The 22,310-nt window shown below is 44.2% G+C and overlaps 2 pseudogenes; both read left to right on the forward strand.

The window, feature by feature from the left end:
- Positions 1 to 6,894: 6,894 nt before the first annotated feature.
- LOC133755294 (calcium release-activated calcium channel protein 1-like) lies at positions 6,895 to 7,796 on the forward strand (annotated as a pseudogene).
- Positions 7,797 to 19,719: 11,923 nt separating this feature from the next.
- LOC133755083 (BRISC complex subunit Abraxas 2-like) lies at positions 19,720 to 20,894 on the forward strand (annotated as a pseudogene).
- The last annotated feature ends 1,416 nt before the right edge of the window (positions 20,895 to 22,310 follow it).

Genomic DNA, 22,310 nt, shown 5'->3' on the forward strand with positions numbered 1-22,310 from the left:
GAGCCAGGTGCTTCTCCTGGTCTCCCATGGGGTGCAGGGCCCAAGCACTTGGGCCATCCTCCACTGCACTCCCTGGCCACAGCAGAGAGCTGGCCTGGAAGAGGGGCAACCGGGACAGGATCGGTGCCCCAACCGGGACTAGAACCCGGTGTGCCAGCGCCGCAAGGTGGAGGATTAGCCTAGTGAGCCGCAGGCCGGCCCAGCTCCTGCATTTTCTAAATTGACAAGGACTCCTAACCTGTCTCCTTGGGCATCAACAGCCACATACACAGTTGCTGGATGGTTTTAGGGATTTAAATGTTTACTCCATCCCATTTACCAGAAACCTCACAAAACCTCTACTATTGGAAATCTACTTAACAGGGGCTGATGCTGTGGCATATTGGGTAAAGCAGCCACCTGCAGTGCCAGCATCCCATCTGAGTGCCAGTTAGGGCCGGTCCCTGCTGCTTCAGTTGTGATCCAGCTCTCTGCTGTGGCCTGGGAGAACAGTGGAGGATGATTCAGGTACTTGGGCCTGCATCCAGGGTGGAGGGGGTCTGGGAGGAATCTCCTGACTCCTAGATTCAGATCCCAGCTCTGGCCATTGTGGCCACCTGGGACGTGAACCAGTGGATGTGTTAGGTAGGAAGTCAGATATGAGCTTATGTGTGTGTGACAGGCCTAAAGAGAAGACTATGTCCAGCATATGCATCTATAACTCAAGTCATCCTGATGGTGTTTCAGGGGCAGCCAGTATTCGCATCCTGCCCTGCCCCCCTTCTACCTGGTAACCTGCCAGGTGGGGGTCCCCACCCCTTCTGCCTGACAAATCTTCCACAATCTCGCAGATGCAGCCCAGTATCTGCATTTCAAACACCCTGCTCCAGGTCCCAATTCTCTAGGGGGTCCTGCTCACCCTCCCTCCTGTCTGATACCTTCAGGGGAAAACTCAGATAAAGTTTTTCTATTTACATCCAAAAAGTTCTTTGTTTCAAGAGGAGCACAGGCAGGGAAGCAAGACTCATCTCCTTAACACCCACCACCCCCCACTCCCTGCCTCAACCGGCCTGCATTCTCAGCCCTCTGCCTCTCTGCTGAGCCACCCACCTGGCCTGCCCAGGTGTACTCTCTCCACTCAACCATGTAACCTTGCTCTCCGCCAGTCTGAGCGACTGGGCACTCTCTCCCAGGACCTGTCTGGAGAGGTGCCCATCCGTTCTTATGGATGTCCCTTCCCTAATAAATCTTGCTATTTTACCTCGCACTACTCTGTCTCACACCTGAATTCTTTCTTACACGAAGACAAGAACCCTGCCATTTCTCCGGTAACAGATGGAGGACCTCTCTCTCTCTCTCTCTCCCTCTCTCTCTCTCTATCTCTTTCTCTCTCTCTCTGCCTCTGCTTCTCTGTAACTCTGCCTTTCAAATAAAATAAACATTTAAAAAATCCACTTAACAGCCACCTTCTCTTGAATTTAACACATACACAGGCCATGCAGTATTACAATAGAACACCACTTTCTTCTTAGTAATAGGATTGTAACTATAAGCTGCTCAATCAGCCACAATGCAACTCAAGGTGCTTTTGGATGGAAATTAAATTGAACCACTCGTATTTCACCAAATGAGTCCTTTTCCAAACCATACCCAAATCTTCCTCACAGAGAGACCCAGGCAAAAATCTTAGAATCTTGTCTCCCACAAACCAGTACCACAAAGAATGACCTAACCCAGGTCTAAATGCCATGAACCCAAAGAGCAGAGACAGAAATTTCAGATAGGCTACTGGTTCAACTTACCCAGTCTCAGAGCTGTTGACTCCATACACAAATGGAAGCCATTGTGCTAATAGGTAGCTAATACGCAGCAGGAAGAGAAAGGAAAGTCCAGGAGATAAAGTGCTCTCGGCAGCTGCTGGATGTCCCCAGAGTCCCAGCCACCAGGTTAGCTCACAAGCAATTCTGGGGGTGGAGTGCAAGTGGCCATTGCCCTCCTTACCAGTGTGAGAGGGCCAGGCCACTTGAAGAATACACCCCAGACTTCTGGGCTAGCTCACCAATATGGTTATTGAGCGAATAATCTGGCTCTTGATTCTCACTGCCTCAATTCACCAAAGATGAGGCCTGCCCGGAGGAAAAAGTTTATTGCAAGAAGGCAGCAGCAGCCTTGGGGTAAGAAAAAGGAAGTTCTCTCAATCCAAACAAGCACTTTTTTACCAAACAACCAAGCACAGATGATTTTTAAAGAGACAGGACTAATTGGAGGGTGAATCTTCAAATAAAACAATGAGCCTATTCAATTAACAATTATGCAGATTTTCAGGCTTTGTTCTGAGGAAGGTCCCACCAGCCAGTCAGGGGAGTCCAGGGTGTCACCAGGAAGGTACCTTCTGCCTCAGTTGGGAGAGGGTTCTTTGTCAGCTGGGGCAAAAACCTGCCATTCCTAATCATCTCCTTTTCTCAGTAGGCTTCTGAAATTCTTATGCAAATATTATTCACAAGATTACAGCAAAAGAGGGTGCCTTCATTAAGGTAACTATTTGAAAAGCAAAAATGCATTTTTTGTGGTTACAGGACTACCATTCTGTTGGAGGAGGATATTTTGAAGGCTTATATAGAGGTTATAAGGAAGGGCATGCTGCTGTGAGGACTTAGATGACCTAATGAGGAGTCCTTTTAAGAGTGGGCAAGACACTTACTTCTCCCCACAACCTGTCTATTAGCAAGACAGAAGTGGAGAGTCCACTCCTCAGAGTTTCTAGTTTTATCATGAGAATAGAAAGGAAGTAAGGATCTCACCCTTCTGACCTCCTAGTTTTACCATGAGAATAGAATTTGCCTATCTTACTGTTCCCAAGGTTTTTTGTTTTAACAAGAGCAGGCTAGACAGGAATATGATTCTGGCCTTCTGATGGTTTTTGTCCCTGCCCTCAGATAGATTGTTAGCTGTTATTATTCTGCTCATCTGTGGAGAATCCCACAGGAATCTTAAAAAGAGTCACGGGGCCGGCGCCGTGGCTCAATGGGCTAATCCTCCACCTTGTGGCACTGGCACACCAGGTTCTAGTCCTGGTTGGGGTGCCGGATTCTGTCCCAGTTGCCCCTCTTCCAGGCCAGCTCTCTGCTGTGGCCTGGGAGTACAGTGGAGGATGGCCCAAGTTCTTGGGTCCTGCACCCCATGGGAGACCAGGAGAAGCACCTGGCTCCTGCCTTAGGATCAGCGCGGTGCGCCAGCCACAGCGTGCCGGCCACGGCGGCCATTGGAGGGTGAACCAACGGCAAAAGGAAGACCTTTCTCTCTGTCTCTCTCTCTCACTGTCCACTCTGCATGTCAAAAAAAAAAAAAAAAAAAAAAGAGTCATGGATCACCTACCTGAAAAGGAGATGAACTGTGGAAACTCCACAGTAAAACACTGAAAAGTTACCACTAGCCACAAAATAAAAGTAAAATGGAGTTATAAGTTAGGAGCTGAGGCAATGCCTAACGGCTGTTAGGGAGACACTCCTAATCATACCAAGAAGACATCTCTGGTCAGATAACAGTGTGCTACCCACACTGACTGGACTGTTCAAACATAAGTAAGACAGGAACAGTACTGACTGGGCTGTTCAACTAACTGCAAGCAAGTATGAGACCTGAGCTGGATCAAGGTGTAACTATTTTTAATTAGGCCTCCATCTTGTAACTTGAGCTTGACCAGGCCCTGAACTCTGAGCCAGAAGCTCCTAAAAGTAAATAAATGAACTCCCCTTGCAATAAACTCTCCTAACAACAGCCAATAACAGACAACAGAGAAATACCTAGAGTTCCTGGTGTCTTCTCAGGGCAGATAAGGTGACTGATAGCTTCCCGAGACCCTGCAGTTCGGCACGTACACCCCAGCAGCTCAGACCCTATGCTTCAGCCAATCAATTCAAAAGGCATCAACCCCAAAGGCATCCAACCACCTTTAGCAGGTCCGTTCCCACCACTGAATGCACTAATCAATTCTAGGAGATGTCCTTTGAATTTCCCATGGGATGAAATGATTTGCTAAATGGTACCATGATGTATAGAATGTCTCTGAAAACCCTATAAAAACCCGTTAACTGAAGGGTCAGGGCTCTCAATTCAGACCTGCTGGGTTGGTGTTGACTGAGAGTCTAGGCCCAGACGTGCAATAAAACTCTCATGTGCTTTACAGTGGTATCGGCTCCTTGGTGGTCTTTGGGGACAACTGAACTGGGCATAACACGAGGAGGAAACAGCATTGATTGGACAAATCAGAGGATGGCAAGCTGGAGGACTGCCAGAAAATGAGGATAAAAAGGAGAGCCCTTTCACCACTCTCCATCCTCTCAGGGATCATGGCCTGGTGTGTGTGAACCTCTGCATCTCCACACACCTGGAGCTGAAGAGGCAGTCCGCTACTCTGCATGGAGCAGGTAGCGGCACAAGCTAACTTGCAGAGCTGTCCCTGAGCTGTAACCCCACTGTCTGTGTGTGAGTGTGTATGTGTGCATGGGCCCAGTGCTTGTGAACCTCTGGATCTCCTCACACTTGGAGCTGAAGTGCCAGCTCACTAGCCCCCTTGCTAAGTGACACAAGGTGACTATGGGATCAAAACTCCAGCTGAGATGTTGCTACACCACCTTGGCTGGAGTCCTTATCAGCCTACTGCCAGAGTTGACCACGGAGCCAGTCCAGGCCTCTCAGCAGGGGACCTCTCCAACTTCCACTGCAGTTTAGTTCACAGGTTCCAGTGCAAAGAAACAACCTGATATGGGTTAAATATCCTCCAAGAACAAATCTGACTGAAACCTACATTTATTCTCAGGAAAATAGACTTTCCTTCACCTTCCACTGCAGTTTAGATCACAGGTTCCAATGCAAATATGGAATAGGAAACATCAAGAATATGAACATAAAACTCATTTGCTGGGACTGGCATTGCAGTATGGCACATTAAATTATTACTTATGATGCCTGCATCTCCTATCAGAGTGTCAACTTGAATCCTAGCAGTGTTCTTTCTGATCCAATCTCCTAACCTGTGCCTAGGAATTAGCAGATAATGTCCTGATTGCTTGACTCCTTGCCACCCACATGAAATACTCAGATGGGGTTCCTGACTCCTGGCTTCAGTCTGGCCCAGGCCCAACTGTTGCAGCCATTTAGGGGAGGGAACCAGTGAATGGAAATCTCTCTCTCTCTCTCTCTCTCTTTCTCTATTCCTCCCCTATTGAAAGGTGTCTGGCACATAACAAATCTTCCCAGAAAGATGAATTGATTAATTCACAGGCTTTTATTGGGGTTCCACTCCCAGGAGAGGTTCCAAGGCCCCAACAGAGCAACAGAGTGGGGGCCAGGGAAGTTGCACATCAGAGATTGAGAGTGCTCTTTTTATAGATTCAGGGCATGGGGGTTAAAGGTTGAGGGGGGTCTGATCTTCATTGGTTGACCTTTAGGCACCAGCAGGGACCTTGACAAGGACTTTTCTTCCTTGAAAGTGCGGGTAGGGATTCTCCATTCCCAGAAGTGTAGGCCTTCCCCCCTTGCAGATCCCAAAGCTACCACCTATGTGTGTGTATCATCTTTCCTTTCACTCTGCCTTTCAACAAAATAAATAAATCTCTAAAATATCTCCCTTCAGGATCAAGATTCTGGGGGATATTACACTTTAGGAGGAAATGGATTGATTGTTGTTCGAGTACTCAAAGCAGCTTCTTTATATCCCAGTTCTTTCTCTGTCCACACTGACATTTTTATAGCACTTATGACAGCATCAGTGTGAGTTTTCATTCATTTTCTCATATCTAGTGTGTGACCTATTAAAAAGCAGCATTCCTGATTGTGTGTCTTTTGCTGCTCCATCCCAAATACTTAGAATAGTGTCTAATGCCTGACATGTGAAGATCATTTGTTGAATGAACAAACTGAACTATTTACTAAATGTTAATGAAGGAGCTCATGTATAATCAGTCCGTTTATAAAATAAAGCCTAGACGACTACGAAATGTTTATATTGTATATAAAATATATATGAATTTGCAATCTGCCTTTGAACTCAGTCATAAGCATCAGCATCCTGGTCTCCTTAATTTGTTGTGGGCAGTAAGAAGATTTCTGTCTGCTCTGTTTAAAGATCCCCATGGTTCTCAATGTTCAGAGAGCTTTTTTACTGGTGACCTTCCATGTCCACCTGGTTTCTCTTTGTACCAAGCCTGGACTTGAGGATTGTGATTGTGGCTATGGATCCCAGCTCAAAACTCAAAATGTACCCACTGAAATATTTTCTGATTTCCTTTTTGATTTTCTCTTCAAGCCAATGGCTATTTGACACAGTGTAGACTGACATCCACATATGTGTGACTTTTCCCATTTTTCTGGAATTGATTTTTATTTTTATTCTATTAGAGTTATGAAAGACAATGATATGAATCCAATTTTCTAAAAATTGTTGATGCATATTTTCTGAATTAACTGATGATCCCACCTGGAGAATTTTTGACAGCTGTTAAGAACACATGTTCTGCTGCTGTCAGGTAGAATGCTCTCTGTGTAACTGTTAGGAAAAGTTGATTTACAGTGTTGTTCAAATCTACCACTCTTGAAAGTGAAGTATTGATGTGCTACGTTTGTTCTATTGCTGTTTATCCCTTCAGAGTTCTCAACATTTGCTTATATTTTCTAGTGTTCTGAGGTTGGGTATACATGTTGTTCAACCTGGAAAAGTACACAGAGGAACACTCAAGAATATCAATAATAATATGGGAACAAAATAAGGAATTCAAAAAACACATAGAACGATGAAGAAGAATCAATAAATTTTCAAGATGTAGAAAATGGTGAATAAGGGCCGGGCCCTCGTGGGGGGCGGGGGCCACTGCCTTCCAGGCTCCCGAGCCTGCCCACGCCTTTACAGCGTGCTCCATGCATCCGGAGCCCGCCTGCCCCAGAGCAGCAACAATCCGGAGCTTCCCCTCAGCAGCGGCAGTACCACTAGCGGCAGCTGCCGGAACCACCGCAGTGGGGATGGGGAGTCCCCAGGGTCCCCACCGCCGCTGCTGCCAGCAGTCAGCTACCCGGACTTGATCGGCCAGGGTTACTCCGAGGTGATGAGCCTTAACGAACACTCGATGCAGGCGCTGTCCTGGCGTAAGCTCTACTTGAGCAGTGCCAAGCTCAAAGCCTCCAGCCGGACCTCGGCTCTGCTGTCTGGCTTAGCCATGGTGGCCATGGTGGAGGTGCAGCTGGACACTGAGCAGGACTATCCACCGGGGCTGCTCATCACCTTCAGTGCCTGCACCACGGTGCTGGTGGCCGTGCACCTGTTTGCACTCATGATCAGCACCTGCATCCTGCCCAACATCGAGGCTGTCAGCAACGTCGACAACCTCAACTCCGTGAAGGAGTCGCTCCACGAGCGCATGCATCGCCACATCGAGCTGGCCTGGGCCTTCTCCACCGTCATCAGCACGCTGCTTTTCCTGGCCGAGGTCGTGCTGCTCTGCTGGGTCAAGTTCTTGCCCCTCAAGAAGCAGCCGGGGGCAGCCAAGCCCTACCAGCAAGCCCCCAGCTGGTGGTGCGGCCTCCAACAACAGCAGCGAGAGTGGCATCACCCTGGGCCAGGCAGCAGCCATTGCATCCACCACCATCATGGTGCCCTTTGGCCTGGTCTTCATCGTCTTTGCTGTCCACTTTTACCACTCACTGGTCAGCCACAAGACAGACAGTTCCAGGAGCTCAGTGAGCTGGCTGAGTTTGCCCACTTGCAGGACCAGATGGACCACAGAGGGGACCACTCCCTGATGCCCAGCAGCCACTATGCCTAAGCCCTTGTGGTCCAGAGCCCTTCCCCATGACCTTGTCCTGCCAAAGCCTCAAGGACAGCCTGTGCAGGGAGCTGGGCTTCATCGAGGGGCAGAGTGCGGAGGGAAGAGGCTTTTTGTAAAGGAGATTACTGCACTTTGAAACTTTCCTCCAAGTCAGAGTAAGCACTTCCTGTTCTTGCAGCTCCAGGTCAACCTCCTGGTTAGGAGGTGGTGGGGGCCCGGGTGGGGACAGACACCCTCTTTGTCCCTTCTCCTCCCCCATGCCAGTGCCTCCTGGATGCTTCCTGTCCTTTCCGTCTTGACTTCCCTCCCTGTTGTGCAGTGAGCGTGTGCAAGTGTGGACACATAAATATACTCACAAGGGAAAAAAGAAATGGTGAATTAAAAAAAAAACAAATAGAAAACTTCTACTCCAAAGAAACACAATAGAAAAAACATTTTGTTATGTAGAAATGGGATTGGACTTGCATGATCCTCAAACTCTGATGCTTTCCCCTGGCAAAAATCCATGTCTTCTATTGAGAACATCATCCAATGATTTCTTCAGGGAGTGATCCATCCCACCTGTCAGTGCAAGTGGTAAGTGAGGTTAGAACTAGCTCCTGCTGCAGGGGCAAGGGTCATGCTTGTTCTTCCTGCTGTGGCATTGTTGGTGCATGAGGAGTTGGGGCTCAAGTGTGCACATTTTATGAGGGAATGCACAGGCCCCAGGATTTAGCCCTGGCTGTGGACACACTGTCTCTCTGTTCAGCACAAGGCACACCTGCTTCCACTTAGTGTAAGATGCCCAGGGGTGACCAAATTATGTCTCCCTCAAACACAGCCAGGAGGGAGGAAACCCAGGCCACACCCACCTTGAACATGGCTTCTGCACTCTGTCATCAGTGTCTTCAGTGAGAGAGGATGGCATCTGATTCCTATTTCAAAAAAAATGACATAGCAACTCAGCAAAATGGAATCAGGAATGTTATTGTTATGAAAATGGGCAAATATAAGATACTGTACAAAATTAGTATTAACTGCACTTCTGAGAAAACATAACATATTAACTTTTATGAGATGTGTATTTGGCTACTTCTTTTCACATCAACTTTTTTTTTTAAAGATCTGTGTTGTTTATTTGAAAGGCAGAGTTAGAGAAAGACAGGTAGAGACAGAGATCTTCATCTGCTGGTTCACTCCCCAAATGTCCACAATGGGCTGAACTGAGCCAATCTGAATCCAGGAGCCAGGAGTTTCTTCCAGGTCCCCCATGTGGGTGCAGGGGCCCAAGTATTTGGACCATCTTCCTCTGCTTTCCCAGGCATATTAGCAGAGAGTTGGATGGGAAGTGGAGCCCCCAGGACTTGAACCAGCACCCTTGTTGGATGCTGACATTACAGGCCAGGGCTTTAACCTGTTGTGCCACAGGTCTAGCCCCTATTTGACCACTTTTAAAATGTACTGTAATTGTAGTCCTGACAAAAAAATATAGCTGATGAATTTTATCATCTTAAGCATTTCTAAGGTATGGTTGAGTAGTGTTGAATATATGCACATTGCTGTGGGCCCAATATTCAGAACTGTTTTTCCTTATGAGACTGAAACTCTCTACACATTGAATGAACGTTTTTACAATTCCACCACCACCAACTCCCAGTAACTGCCATTGCTCAGGCTACAGAGTCTTTAGGAGGTATGGTGATATTTCAGGGTCACATAACTGAGAGGGTAGAGGGAACCCTCTTGGAACTCAGATTGCCTCTGCAAAGCTGGGTCCTGATTGTACCCAGGCACTCCCTGGGGTTTTCAGATTGGGCTATGTGGCATACATGTGTGTGATTATGGACATGGCCTAAGGCAGATGGAGGATGAGACTTTGGAGAGGTCTTTTCTGCTGAGGAATCCCATGAAAGAGGATCCCAAGAAATGAAATCAATTTCTTGATGAAAGTCTACAATAGAACCTCTAACTCAGGGTGTCTAAGCTTTCTTTGCTGAAGCCCCACTGGGAAAAGCCATCTGTTCTGCTGCTCTGTCCTGACTTTCCAGGGGCCCAGCCTCAAGAAACCCTGGATGTGAATACTTTATAACTGAGATATTGGCTCAGCTCTTGCTATTGATACCTCGGGCATTTGGGCAGGAAGGATCCCATGGTGACATGGGTTGTCCCTAAGAAGGAAACTCTAGGCAAGGTCACCACTCTGATCCCACTTGAGCATTGCAACACTACTTCCCCTTTTGTGGGTATTTTTGGGAGCCTCATGTAGGCTGTCCTATCCCATCTAGGAACAATTTATTGGAAGAGTTAAAATCTGGGTCAGCCTGTTAGGTCTACACTCTAGGTCATGGCAGGCAGAATGGGAAGAGAAATGTTGTGCTGGCACTCATCTTTCATGTGAATCCTAAGCTAGAGAAATGTTCAGACAGAAATCTGTGCTTGACCTTGTTAACAGAAAGTTACCTGGAACAGAAACTATTGATAGCCAGATGGGGTTATGATACCTCCAGACCTGGCTTTAGAACCACTGCAGGAAGTTGAAAATGTACTTAACAGAGTCATACACTTCTCCCTGGGTGATGGGCAATTTCACCACATTGACAATGAAGCCCAATGCTGATTCACCTTGAGTGCAAGTGGAGAGGGATCTTTATAACCATGGTCTGGTAATGGCCAATACAACCTCCTGCTCCTGTTCTTTAAAAACAAACAAACAAAAAACCCCCAGGTGCATAATCTGATGAAGATATAAAGATTTTCAGCTACATGTACAGTGTCGGTGGTAATGTAAAATGATGCAACCACCACAGAAAATGGTAGAATGTTCTTCATTACATTGAAAATAAAATTTTTATATGATCTGATAATCTCAGTTCTGATTATATATCTAAAGGTATTGAAAGTTCAATATAAATAAAGTATTAGCACTGTTTGCCACAGCATAATTCACTGTAGCCAAGACTTGTAGTGTGGCCTGCACTCACAGTGGAAAGTTATCCAGGCACAGAGAAAAGAAAATCCTGTGACATGGATGAACAGTAAGGTTATTTTTCTAAGTGAAATTAACCACAAACATCAGTCTCCAAGGACAAATACTGTCAGATTCCAACATATGAAGTATTTAAAGTAGTCAGAGAGGCCAGTGCTGTAGTGCAGTGGTTTAAAGCCCCACCTGCAGTGTTGGCAATGTCATATGGGTGCCTCTTCGAATCCTGGCTACTCCACTTCTGACCCAGCTCTCTGTTATGGCCTGGGAAAGCAGTAGAAGATGGCCCAAGTCCTTGGGCCCCTGCACCTGTGTGGGAGATCTGGAAGAACCTTGTGGCTCCTGGCTTCAGACTGGCTCAGCTCTGGTCATTGTGGTCATTTGGGGAGTGAACCAGTGGATGGAAGATCGCTCTCTGGCTCTACCTATCTCTGTAACTCTGTCTTTCAATTAAGTAAATATTTTTTTAAAAAAGTAGAATATGAGAGGCCAGTGCTGTGGCTCAGTGGGTTAACGCCCTGGCCTGGAGTGCCAGCATCCCATTCAGGTGCCAGTTCTAGTCCCGGCTGCTCCTCTTTTTTTTTTTTTTTGATAGGCAGAGTGGACAGTGAGAGAGAGAGACAGAGAGAAAGGTCTTCCTTTTTTCCGTTGGTTCATCCCCCAGTGGCCACTGCGGCCAGTGTGCTGTGGCCGGCGCACCACACCGATCCAAAGCCAGGGGCCAGGTGCTTCTCCTGGTCTCCCATGTGGCTGCAGGGACCAAGCACTTGGGCCATCCTCCACTGCACTCTAGGGCCACAGCAGAGAGGACTGGAAGAGGAGCAACCGGGGACAGAATCTGGTGCTCTGACCGGGACTAGAATCCAGTGTGCCAGTGCCACAGGCAGAGGAGTAGCCTATTGAGCCACGGTGCCAGCCATCAGCTGCTCCTCTTTTGATGCAGTTCTCTGCTATGGCCTGGGAAAGCAGTAGAAGATGGCACAAGTCCTTGTGCCCCTGCACCCATGTGGGAGGCCTGGAGGAAGCTCCTGGCTTTTGGCTTTGAACTGGCACAGTCCTGGTCATTGCAACCAATTGGGGGGTGAACCCTCAGATGGAAGAACTCTCTCTCTCTGCCTCTCTTCTCTCTGTGTAACTCTGACTTTCAAATAAAATAAATAAATCTTTAAAAAAATAGAATACAAGAAGCATAAATTAGAAGGGTAGTTATGAATGGTGGGAAGGGTATGGTATTCAGTAGAAATAGAATTTTTAGATGAAAAAAATCTTAGAAATCTTTTTTTTGTTGTTGTTGCTGCTAAGTGAAATGGACACTATGAGAGAAAATGACAGGATCAGCCGTTGTCTAGACTGTTGAGGAACAACTTACTATTTTATTCCTTTTAGTATTTTTGTTGTTGTGGTTGTTGTTGTTGTTGCTCTGTTTGTTCCACATAAGACCACTGGTTGAACTCTGTAATCAATGCACAATCATTCTTAGGCATTTAAAATTAACAGAAAAGTGATCTATGTTAAACATAGGAGTGGGAATAAGAGAGGGAGGAGATATATAGGTTGGCACATGCTCACTCGGACTTACCTCCAATGGTGGAACTAGAAATGTGCCAGGGGATTTCAAATCAATCTTACCAAGGAGGCAGGTACCAATGCCAGCGCACTTGGTAAAGTGATAAGTATAAATACACAACCGATCAAAAAGATAGGGTATGTGTCAAAGAGATTTCACAAATAAGATCAGTGTAAGCAAATAATGAAGGATAGAATTAAAAGGGAGAGAATGATCCTGCAGGGGAAGCAGGACACACAGCAGACTCATAGAATGGCAAATGCCCAAAACAGCACTCCTGCCTCAGAATCAACCCTTGGGACATTCGGATCTGGCTAAAAGGTCCATGAGAGTCTCACAGGCATGGAAAGCCATGACACGGTGGCAAAAAAACAATCTAAATGAAAGACCCTGGTGAACAAGACCCCAGCAGAAGGAACAGGCCATCAAGGAGAGAGGCGCCTTTCTCTGAAGGGAGGAAGGAACCTCCACTGTGACACGGCCTTGACCTAACAAGTTCAGAGTCGGTGAACTCAAGGAACTTTCATAGCCTAGACAGCTCATAGCAAGAGTCTCGGGTGATTGATGACATCATAAATAAGAGTGCCAATTGTTAAATCAACAACGGGAGTCACTGGGTACATGCTCCCCACGTAGGATCTCTGTCCTTAATGTGTTTTACTATGAAACTTTAAAACACTACTAGTTGAACAATACCCTATACCTTGTGCGGTTGTGTGAATGCAGCCTGTTGAAATCCTTGCTTAGTATATATACTAAGTTGATCTTCAGTATATGAAGGTAATTGAAAATGAAACTCGATAAAGGGTGGGATGGGAGAGGGAGAGGGGAGGGCCACGGGAGGGAGGGAGGTTGGGGGAGAAGCCACAACAATACAAAAGTTGCACTTTGTAAATTCACATTTATGAAATAAAAAATTAAAAAAAAAGAAATCTGGTGTGTGTGTATGTAGACACATGTATATGTCACTTACCTTAGAGTGACAGCTGCCCTTGTGAGATACAGTACTCAAGCCCTCTTCTACCTGACCCTGGATAAGCAAAGGGCTCCCCTGTTGGTCTTTGGTCACTCTTCAGGTGCTTGTGAATAGGTCTGGTGGCAGGCTGTTCCCAAATGCATGGAGATTCATGATTAGAGTCATCTAGGAATGTTGGGAAAGACTGCAATGGCATATCTCTTTTCTCTCCCCAGCTTGGTCTCCTTAGTTACCACCCTGTATTTAGGTGACAATGCAGGAAGATACACCAGTCTCTGTTGAATTTATGACAATGCAATTGCAACTGAATCCTATGAATGGATCTTCCTTTATAAGAAAATGGGCAGCCTCCCATCTTGGCCTGAGACTTCTAAATGCATCCAACATTAGTTCCAGTTTTATTTTATTTTTTAAGATTTATTGATTTATTTGGAAGTCAGAGTTACACAGAGAGGAGAGGCAGAGAGAGAGAGGTCTTCCATCTGATGGTTCACCCCTCAATTAGCTGCAATGGCTGGAATTGTGCCGATATGAAGCCAGGAGCCAGGAGCTTTTTCCAGGTCTCCCACGCAGGCACAGGAACCCAAGGACTTGGGCCATCTTCTACTGCTTTCCCAGGCCATAGCAGAGAGCTGGATCACAAGTGGAGCAGCCAGGTCTTGAACTGGCACCCATATGGAATGCTGGTGTTTCAGGCCGGGCATTAACCCCCTATGCCACAGTGTCAGTTGCTCCAATTTTATTTTGGTAGGACTCTTGTCCAGGTATAGCAGGCCAGAGAATAATCAATAATGTCTTTCCGGCTGGTGCCATGGCTCATTAGACTAATCCTCCATCTGCGGCACTGGCACCTCAGGTTCTAGTCTCAGTTGGGGTACCAGATTCTGTCCCAGTTGCTCCTCTTCCAGTCCAGCTCTCTGCTGTGGCCCAGGAGGGCAGTGGAGGATGGCCCAAGTGCTTGGCCCCTGCACCTGCATGGGAGACCAGGAGGAAGCACCTGGCTCCTGGCTTCGGACGGGCACAGCGCAGTGGCCGTAGCGGCCATTTGGGGTATGAGCCAACAGAAGGAAGACCTTTCTCTCTGTCTCTCTCACTGTCTATAACTCTCTCTCTCTCTCTCTCTCTCTCTCTCTCTCTCTCTCTCTCCCTCACTTTCTAAATCTGTCTGGCAAAAAAAATAAAATAAAATAAAAATAAATAAATTAATAAAATAATATATTTTCCAACATTTACATTAACATTTCTTTCTCCATGAAGGATTTTCCTACAGAGAAGCAACATGAAAGACTTGATTTTTCTCTTCTATTTCATGGAGTTGCTAAGGGAATAATTCTCTCATTAACCATTGGAGTGATTGCAGTGAATTTAAGTGAGTGGTGAACACAGGAGATGGAGCTAAGTGAAGGCAGAAGTTCACAGTGCAGTGGGGAGACAGACACTTCTGCAGTGAGCTCAATCAGTGTTAGAGGTACATGGAGAAGTTGAGCAGCATTGAGTGAGGAATAAATGAGAGGGTTGGATAGAAGAGCAAGAGGGAGTTATTCATTTGTGGTCACCATTTTATACTTAAAAATATTTTCTGGGATACATTAGAACATTTGGATAAATTCTTTTTTTCCTCTTTCAACATTTTGTTTATTTATTTTCAGTTTGTATTCAATGCTAATCAATTCCATAAAAAGATGAGTTACTATGAATCAAAGCACAATTACAAAACACATATATAATCCAAAATAGAAGGACAGTATTTAGATATGAAGCAAAGTCACGTTCATTCACACACACACAGTGGACTCAGATCTGGCCAACCTGGTTGTTCCCAGGCTGGTTTGTAAAGACAGTAAAATGTGACTGTGGAGAATAAGATTTCTGCCAAAGCACTCTTGGAGAAGACATTTTCTTCCTAGTACACAGCGTGTGGCTTCAGGGACTAAGTACAGTTTATGGCCCACTAACAAGAAGAGCATTGAGCCTTGTGGGAATGTTGGCTTCCCAAAGACATGCAGCTGCTTCCCTAGACATGCTTATCTAATATGTCTTCCTAAACATGTTTCAGAGAAACCTTAGAGTTAGATGAGCACATGCATGAGCTGTACAATATATGGTTCTAATCCTTATCAATAAAGAAAACACACCGGTTTAGTCTGGCAGCACTTTTCAGAGGAACAGTTCCCATGTCCTGTCTCTCCTTTCACTTGCACACCCCAACATCTGGTGCCTGAACAAGGACCCTTGGCACAACATGCAAGGGGTGGCTCACCACACCTGGCAAGGGTACAGAAACATTGCTCATCTCTTCAAGATCCTGGTGAGTCATTAAGATGTGGAATTCCCTGTACCCGGTGCAGTGGAAACATAAAGCTGGGCTGCTTTATCTCCTTTAGAAAGAGGGACACTCTTTTTTTTTTTTTGGACAGGTAGAGTTATAGACTGTGTGTGTGTGTGTGTGTGTGTATGAGAGAGAGAGAGAGAGAGAGAGAGAGAGAGAGAGAGAGAGAGAGAGAGAGAGATATCTTCCTTCCATTGGTTCACTCCTCAAATGGCCATCAAGGCCGGCGCTGCACCAATCCATAGCCAGGAGCCAGGTGTTTCTTCTGAGTCTCTGAAGTGGGTGCAGGGGCCCAAGGAATTGGGCCATCCTCTACTGCTTTTCCAGGCCATAGCAGAGAGCTGGATTGGAAGTGAGGCAGCTGACACTTGAACCAGCACCCTTATGGGATGCTGGCACTCCAGGCAGCAGCTTTAACTGTTATGATACAGCACCAGCCCCATCAAAGTCATTTTAAAAGAAACTTTCTGTCATTGCCAAAATCAGTTACTCAACCTTCAAAAAAGTGTCCAGGGTCTGGAGCTGTGGAATAGAGATCAGCTCTCTGCTGATCATTTTAAGAGTAGTTAATTTTGTATTGGTGGTCCTCTTCCCCACTTAATGCTGTATAATTGGTCAGACCTGGTTAATGCCACTCTTAGGAACATTGGTTATTATCCTCACCCTCTTTTATGACCTTGTCTAAATATGAGCAGAGTCGGCAAACTTGGAAGCCTTCCATAGCCTTGGCAACTCATGACGAGAGCCTAGGGTGGTTACTGGTGCCATAAACTAGAGTATCAATTTGTTGGGTCAACAACAGGAGTCACTGTGCACTTGCTCCTCATGTGGGATCTCTGTCCTTAATGTGCCATACATTGTGATTTAATGCTATAACTAGTACTCAAACAGTATGTTTCACTTTGTGTTTCTATGTGGGTGCAAACTGTTGAAATCTTTACTTAATATATACTAAAATGATCTTCTGTATATAAGGAGAATTGAAAATGAATCTTGATGTGAATGGAAGGGGAGAGGGAGCGGGAGAGGGGAGGGTTGCGGGTGGGAGGGAAGTTATGGGAGGGGGAAGCCATTGTAATCCATAAGCTGTACATTGGAAATTTATATTCATTAAATAAAAGTTTTAAAAAAAGAGTAATTTTGAAATTATTTCAAACTTACAGAAATACCATGAGTGAGTCCCATTCATTGAGAATGCCCAGTCATTATCCTTTTAGCACTTTTGCCCCTGATCCAAGATGTTTCTGCTAAGTATAGGGTGGTCCCATGATAAAAAGCATATGAACCCCAATTTAGGGAACCAAAATAAATTCCTCACTATAACCCAATCCACAGAACTATTACATTTTTTCCAACTATGTTAAAATATCTTTTCTCCCATTGTGAGTCAATGTTATTTTTCTAGAATTCTCCTTGACTCTTTTCTAATATGAAAACTCTTAATAAGTATCAAGAGCAGAGATGACTCAAGCTGGGTCTATCCAGTGTTCCTTTCTGAGAAAATGTGCGCCCTGTATTCTCATCAGAAGCTCCCTGGTCTGCTGCTGGGCTCTCCTCAGTCTTCCATCCATTCCATGATGCATGCTATCAACTTGGTATTTAGTGAATTTCTGCCAGATTGATTCATATGCAACCTTTTAAGGATTTATTTATTTATTTTGAAGGCAGAATGACAATGAGAGAGGGAACTATATCTATATCTACATCTATATCTTTTAAAATGATTTATTTATTTATTTGAAAGTCAGTTACACAAAGCGAGAAAGAAAGGCAGAGAGAGAGAGAGAGAGAGAGAGAGAGAGAGAGAGAGAGAGAGGTCTTCCATCTGCTGATTCACTCCTGAATTGGCTACAACAGTCAGAGCTGTATCAATCCAAAGCCAGAAGCCAGGAGTTTCTTCCAGGTCTCCCATGCAGGTGCAGAGGTCCAAGCACTTGGGCCATCTTCTGCTGTTTTCCCAGGCCATAACAGAGAGCTGGATCTCGATATCTCTCTCATCTCTATCTCTCTCATCTCTATCTCTATCTCTATCTCTATCTCTATCTCTATCATCTCTATCATCTCTCTCTCTCTCTTTCTCTCTCTCTCTTTTCTATCTCTATATATCTATGCTGGTTCATTTCCAAAAGAGTTACAAGCATAAGTTCTTTGTCAAGCTGAAGCTAGGATGAATGACTGTTTCCTGGTCTTCCACATGGGTGGCAGGGCCCAAGGACTTGGGCCATGTTCTGAAGCCTTCCCAGGTGCATTCACAATATGCCTGATCAAAAGCAGAGAAGCTGGGACTTGAAGCAGCACAACAGCACTCTCAGGTGGAATGCTGGTGTGGCAGGCAGTGGCAAAACTTGCTGCACTACAGCATTTGCATATACTGTGCTATATACACATTTTTATTTCTTTTTGGAATGTGTGGACTTTTATTAAAAATATTCTAATATTATGACAGTATCCTATTTCCTATAAAATTTTCATCCAGTACCTTTGATATTCATTATTTTTAATTATCAGCACTTTATGAAATGCTGGTGTTTTAATTCCCAATATTGTTTCTTCATTTATATTTTGATCTAGCATCAAAGCTAAGGGCTCACTCTTCTGTCCTAGTTATTGTGTCATTATGTGCTATATCATTGTGAGTTCATAGATTCTTATCTTGTTAAAGGTATTATAGTCTGAAATTATGTGTTCTGATGCTCAAGTTATTCCAGATCCTAGTGGAATCCTCTTCAACACACCAAATTAGGGTCCCAATATGTACAGTTGGTGTAAGTACCATCCTAGGATAAAATATTCACTAATTCTTATCTCCCTTCCCTGAACTGCATTTCCCTTAAAGCTGCCATTTCTTTCTTCAAATCTTGTTATTATTAATGAAGATTTACAATTCAACTGTATCCTTCAATGTTTTCTCTGGAGATGTTCTTTAGTACTTAATTAAAAGGCCATTTTACAAACCAAAATCTCATCAAGTCACACTCCTCTTTCAACTGTGTGGATGGTTTCCCACTGACCTTTGAACAGGGACCATAGGACTTACTGTGGTCTTTAAAAAGACAATGCTATGGGTAGTACTCTATTAGGTCTTGTCTACCAGCTGTCTGCTCGCTATTCTCTTCTTACATGCTAGGACTCAGAAGGCTCCCAGTTGTACCACAAACTTTACAAATTTCCTCTCAACCCATCCAAAATTACTAAAAGTTCCAAATGTGAGGCTAAACTTTTTTTTTAATAAAAAAGATTTTATCATTTCATTTGAAAGGTAGAGTTACAGACACAGGGAGAAATAGAGAAAGATCTATCCACTGGTTTACTTCTAAATAGCCACAACAGATTGAGCTGGGTCAATCTGAAGCCAGGAGCTAGAAGCCTGGGGCTTCACTCTTCTCCCCCACATGGATACAGGAGCCCAGGCATTTGGGCCATCTTTGACTGCTTTCCCATACCAAAGCAGAGAGCTGTATTGGAAGAAGAACAGCTGGAACTTGAACTGGCACTACAGGCAGAGGCTTAGCCCACTATGCCACAGTGCTAGACCCTAAGTTTTTTTAAAATAAGATTTACAGTATTTTAAAGGCAGAGATAGAGAGAGAAGGTTGCAGGGAGAGATAGAGATCTTCCATCTGCTAGTTCATTCCCCAAATAGATGCAGTAACAGGGAGATGGGTCATAATGGAGCAGCTGGGACTCAATCCAATGCTTACATGAGATGCTGCATTATAGGTAGTGGCTCCATGTGTCAGCTACTTCATTTCTTCTTTCAAAGGAGTTCTCATCTCTAAGTGATTCAGAAAGATGTACCAAAGGACCTTTGAGGTGGTTATGATAAATTATCTCTTTTAAACTTTAACTTCCACAGAGAACACACAGAGAATTCCACAGTTTATAACTAAATTATAAACCAACACAACCTCATTCCTTGAGAGTGGCCTAACTCAGAGGAAATGTGTAATGAATACTAATCTCTGGGTAAAAAGAAATGATCATGTCCATAAAGAAGATTGCAGTATAGCTCAGCTGAACAGACAAAGGATAACATGATACTGTTAGTCAATAGCAACACAAAAATGTAATAAGTGATTATTTAAGATGCCTGATATTAAAATAATGCACTCAGAGAATTTCATCATTACAGCCTCCATTTTGGACTACACCTTCAACACTATAAGTTTCTATATCACTAGCAGCAATGTGGGTCATGAAATATTGTTGCTGAGAGAGAGAAGACAAGAAGCAACTTTTAGCATCAGTGACTGGCACATTAGCAAGACAGAACTTCTGCAAGTAATTGAAATCCATAACTAACAGGTTTATTCAAAACTTCATTTTCTGTGAAAGTGAAATTAAGAGAAGAGATTTGGGACAGAATTCTTAAAGATACGTGAAAGAAGGTTATTGAGTGGTACGTAACTTGGCAAACCCGCAGCAGTAGGTTTTATATAAAGAACAGATCACCCATAAACAGCTCACTCACACCATCAGAGTGCCCAATCTTGGTTTCCTTCTCTTCAGCTTCATCTTCATTATCAGTAATTTTATTCATGTTTTAGAATTTAGTTCAAATTGAAGGTATAATCAGAGGATATCACTACTCCTAATCTAGGTAACACTAGTGAGAAAAAATACAGTGGCTTCAATGGAAAAGGCTCCCACCTTTCAGTGTTATGCCAAACTTATTAAAGAACACAATACTGGCATTTTTACAATGATGGAGTAATAAAAGTCATTAGGGCAATTTATCAGGTTTATAATGCACATCAAGAAAAAGTACTGGCAGGGTGTGCAGGTAAAGAGCACAGTGTGCAAATTGTTGGACATTGTCAGGCAGAAGTGAGAAAATTAAGACAAACTATGCTGGGTAAAAATACATAGGAACAAAAAGATTTCAGCAGGCAATGTTAAGCAGAGAAGCACCACATGGAAGTATGGAATCATTGTTTATTTGTTGGATACCCTATTCTGGGTTCACAGCTGGGAGGTAGAAACACACTTGGAGACACAGAGGTCCTTGATCCTCTTCATGATGACTTTTACCCAACCAAGACGGTATTCTCAGTCATTCTCACATGGAAGCAAGTGTCTTTATGCCTTGACCTCAGCTGTGGGCTCTTTCAGTTATGCTTCCTCCACTGCTGGACTTAAGTATCCCACAAATGGAGCAGATTTTCTTCCCCAGCAGAGCAGCTGGGGACAACAGTGGGGAATCAGATGTCAATGATTGTAAAAATGTAATTGACCCTACAGAGCCCTCTAGTGGTGAATAGTCACATTCAAATGATTTTGACCCATGATATATCCCAATAAGGACCCCAGCAACACTCAGACCTCCTGGAGTTAATTAAACCAAAGATGCTCTCCAGTTAGCACACCTTCTCTTGCTTGTTATTGAGAGAGGCGCTTGCGGACTTAATCTAGGAGAGCTTCCTTGTCAAATGCTTTGACCCCCAACAGGAGAGTTCTTGCACACAGTAATCATAAGCCTCTCTCCCTGGTCCATGTCCTTGGATGCAATGTGGAAGGAAGGAAGGAAGGAAGGAAGGAAGGAAGGAAGGAAGGAAGGAAGGAAGGAAGGAAGGAGAAAGAAAAGAAAATTGCATTCTGGTGCAACTCATGGGTTTGCTGTAAATTTAGGTAAAGTGGGGGCCGGTGCTGTGCCATAGTCATTAAGCCTCTGCCTGTGGCACTGGTATCCCATACAGGTGCCAGTTCATACCTCAGCTGCTCCACTTCCAATCCAGCTCTGTGCTAATGACCTGGGGAAGCAGTGGTAGACAGTGCAAGTACTTGGACCCCTGTACCCATGTGTGAAGAAGCTCCTGGCTTTAGATTGGCCCAGCTCTGACCATTGTGTCCATTTGGGGAGTGAACTAGCAAATGGAAGACCTCTCTCTTGGTCTCTCCCCTTGTCTGTCTATGCCTGCTTGTCAAATAAATAAGTAACTATTTTAAAAAATTAGACAAAGTGAAATTTATCTGTGTAATTTCTGTTCTATAAAGTAAATCAGAAATTAGAGACTAAGCGTAATTGGTTTTCAAATTTCCTATACATCAAAAATTTACCTCCTGCAGTATCACACAGTAAAATTTACTTTTTCAAAGAGGAACAAGTTTAACAAGAGCCTTCAAAGAGCTTTATATGACAAGCCAAATTCACTGTTGCCAGAAAAAAATTTGTAAATTTTAGGAAGGCTGATTAGAGTAAATCAGATATGCCTTCTCCTAGCCACATGACTTTGTGAGATTAAGAAAGTGCTTTCTTTCAACTTTTTTCTACTGATGAATATTGTCACTTGAAATTTTTTTCTCTAAAATTAAATATTAATGACCAGTAATCAACCATCCAAATAAGTACATGATAATATACATTAATTATTTTTTATTCAGTACATCATAGTGACAAATGTAGAGTAGTAACACATTTATAGTCAGTTCTGGACTCTTTATTAAAAATAATTGTTTCTATGAGTCTGCTGTGTATCCCGCTTCCCATGTTGGATCTTTCTCTCCCTTTTTGATTCTATCAGTTAGTATACAATGGTAGTTTTTTCACTTTATGTTGCTATATGGGCAAACTGTTGAAATATTTACCTAATATGTACTAAACTGATCTTCTGTATATAAAGAGAATTGAAAATGAATCTTTATGTGAATGGAAGGGGAAAGGGAGCGGGAAAGGGGAG

Source organism: Lepus europaeus, unplaced genomic scaffold (assembly GCF_033115175.1).
Source record: "Lepus europaeus isolate LE1 unplaced genomic scaffold, mLepTim1.pri SCAFFOLD_3_1, whole genome shotgun sequence".
NCBI lineage: Eukaryota > Metazoa > Chordata > Mammalia > Lagomorpha > Leporidae > Lepus > Lepus europaeus.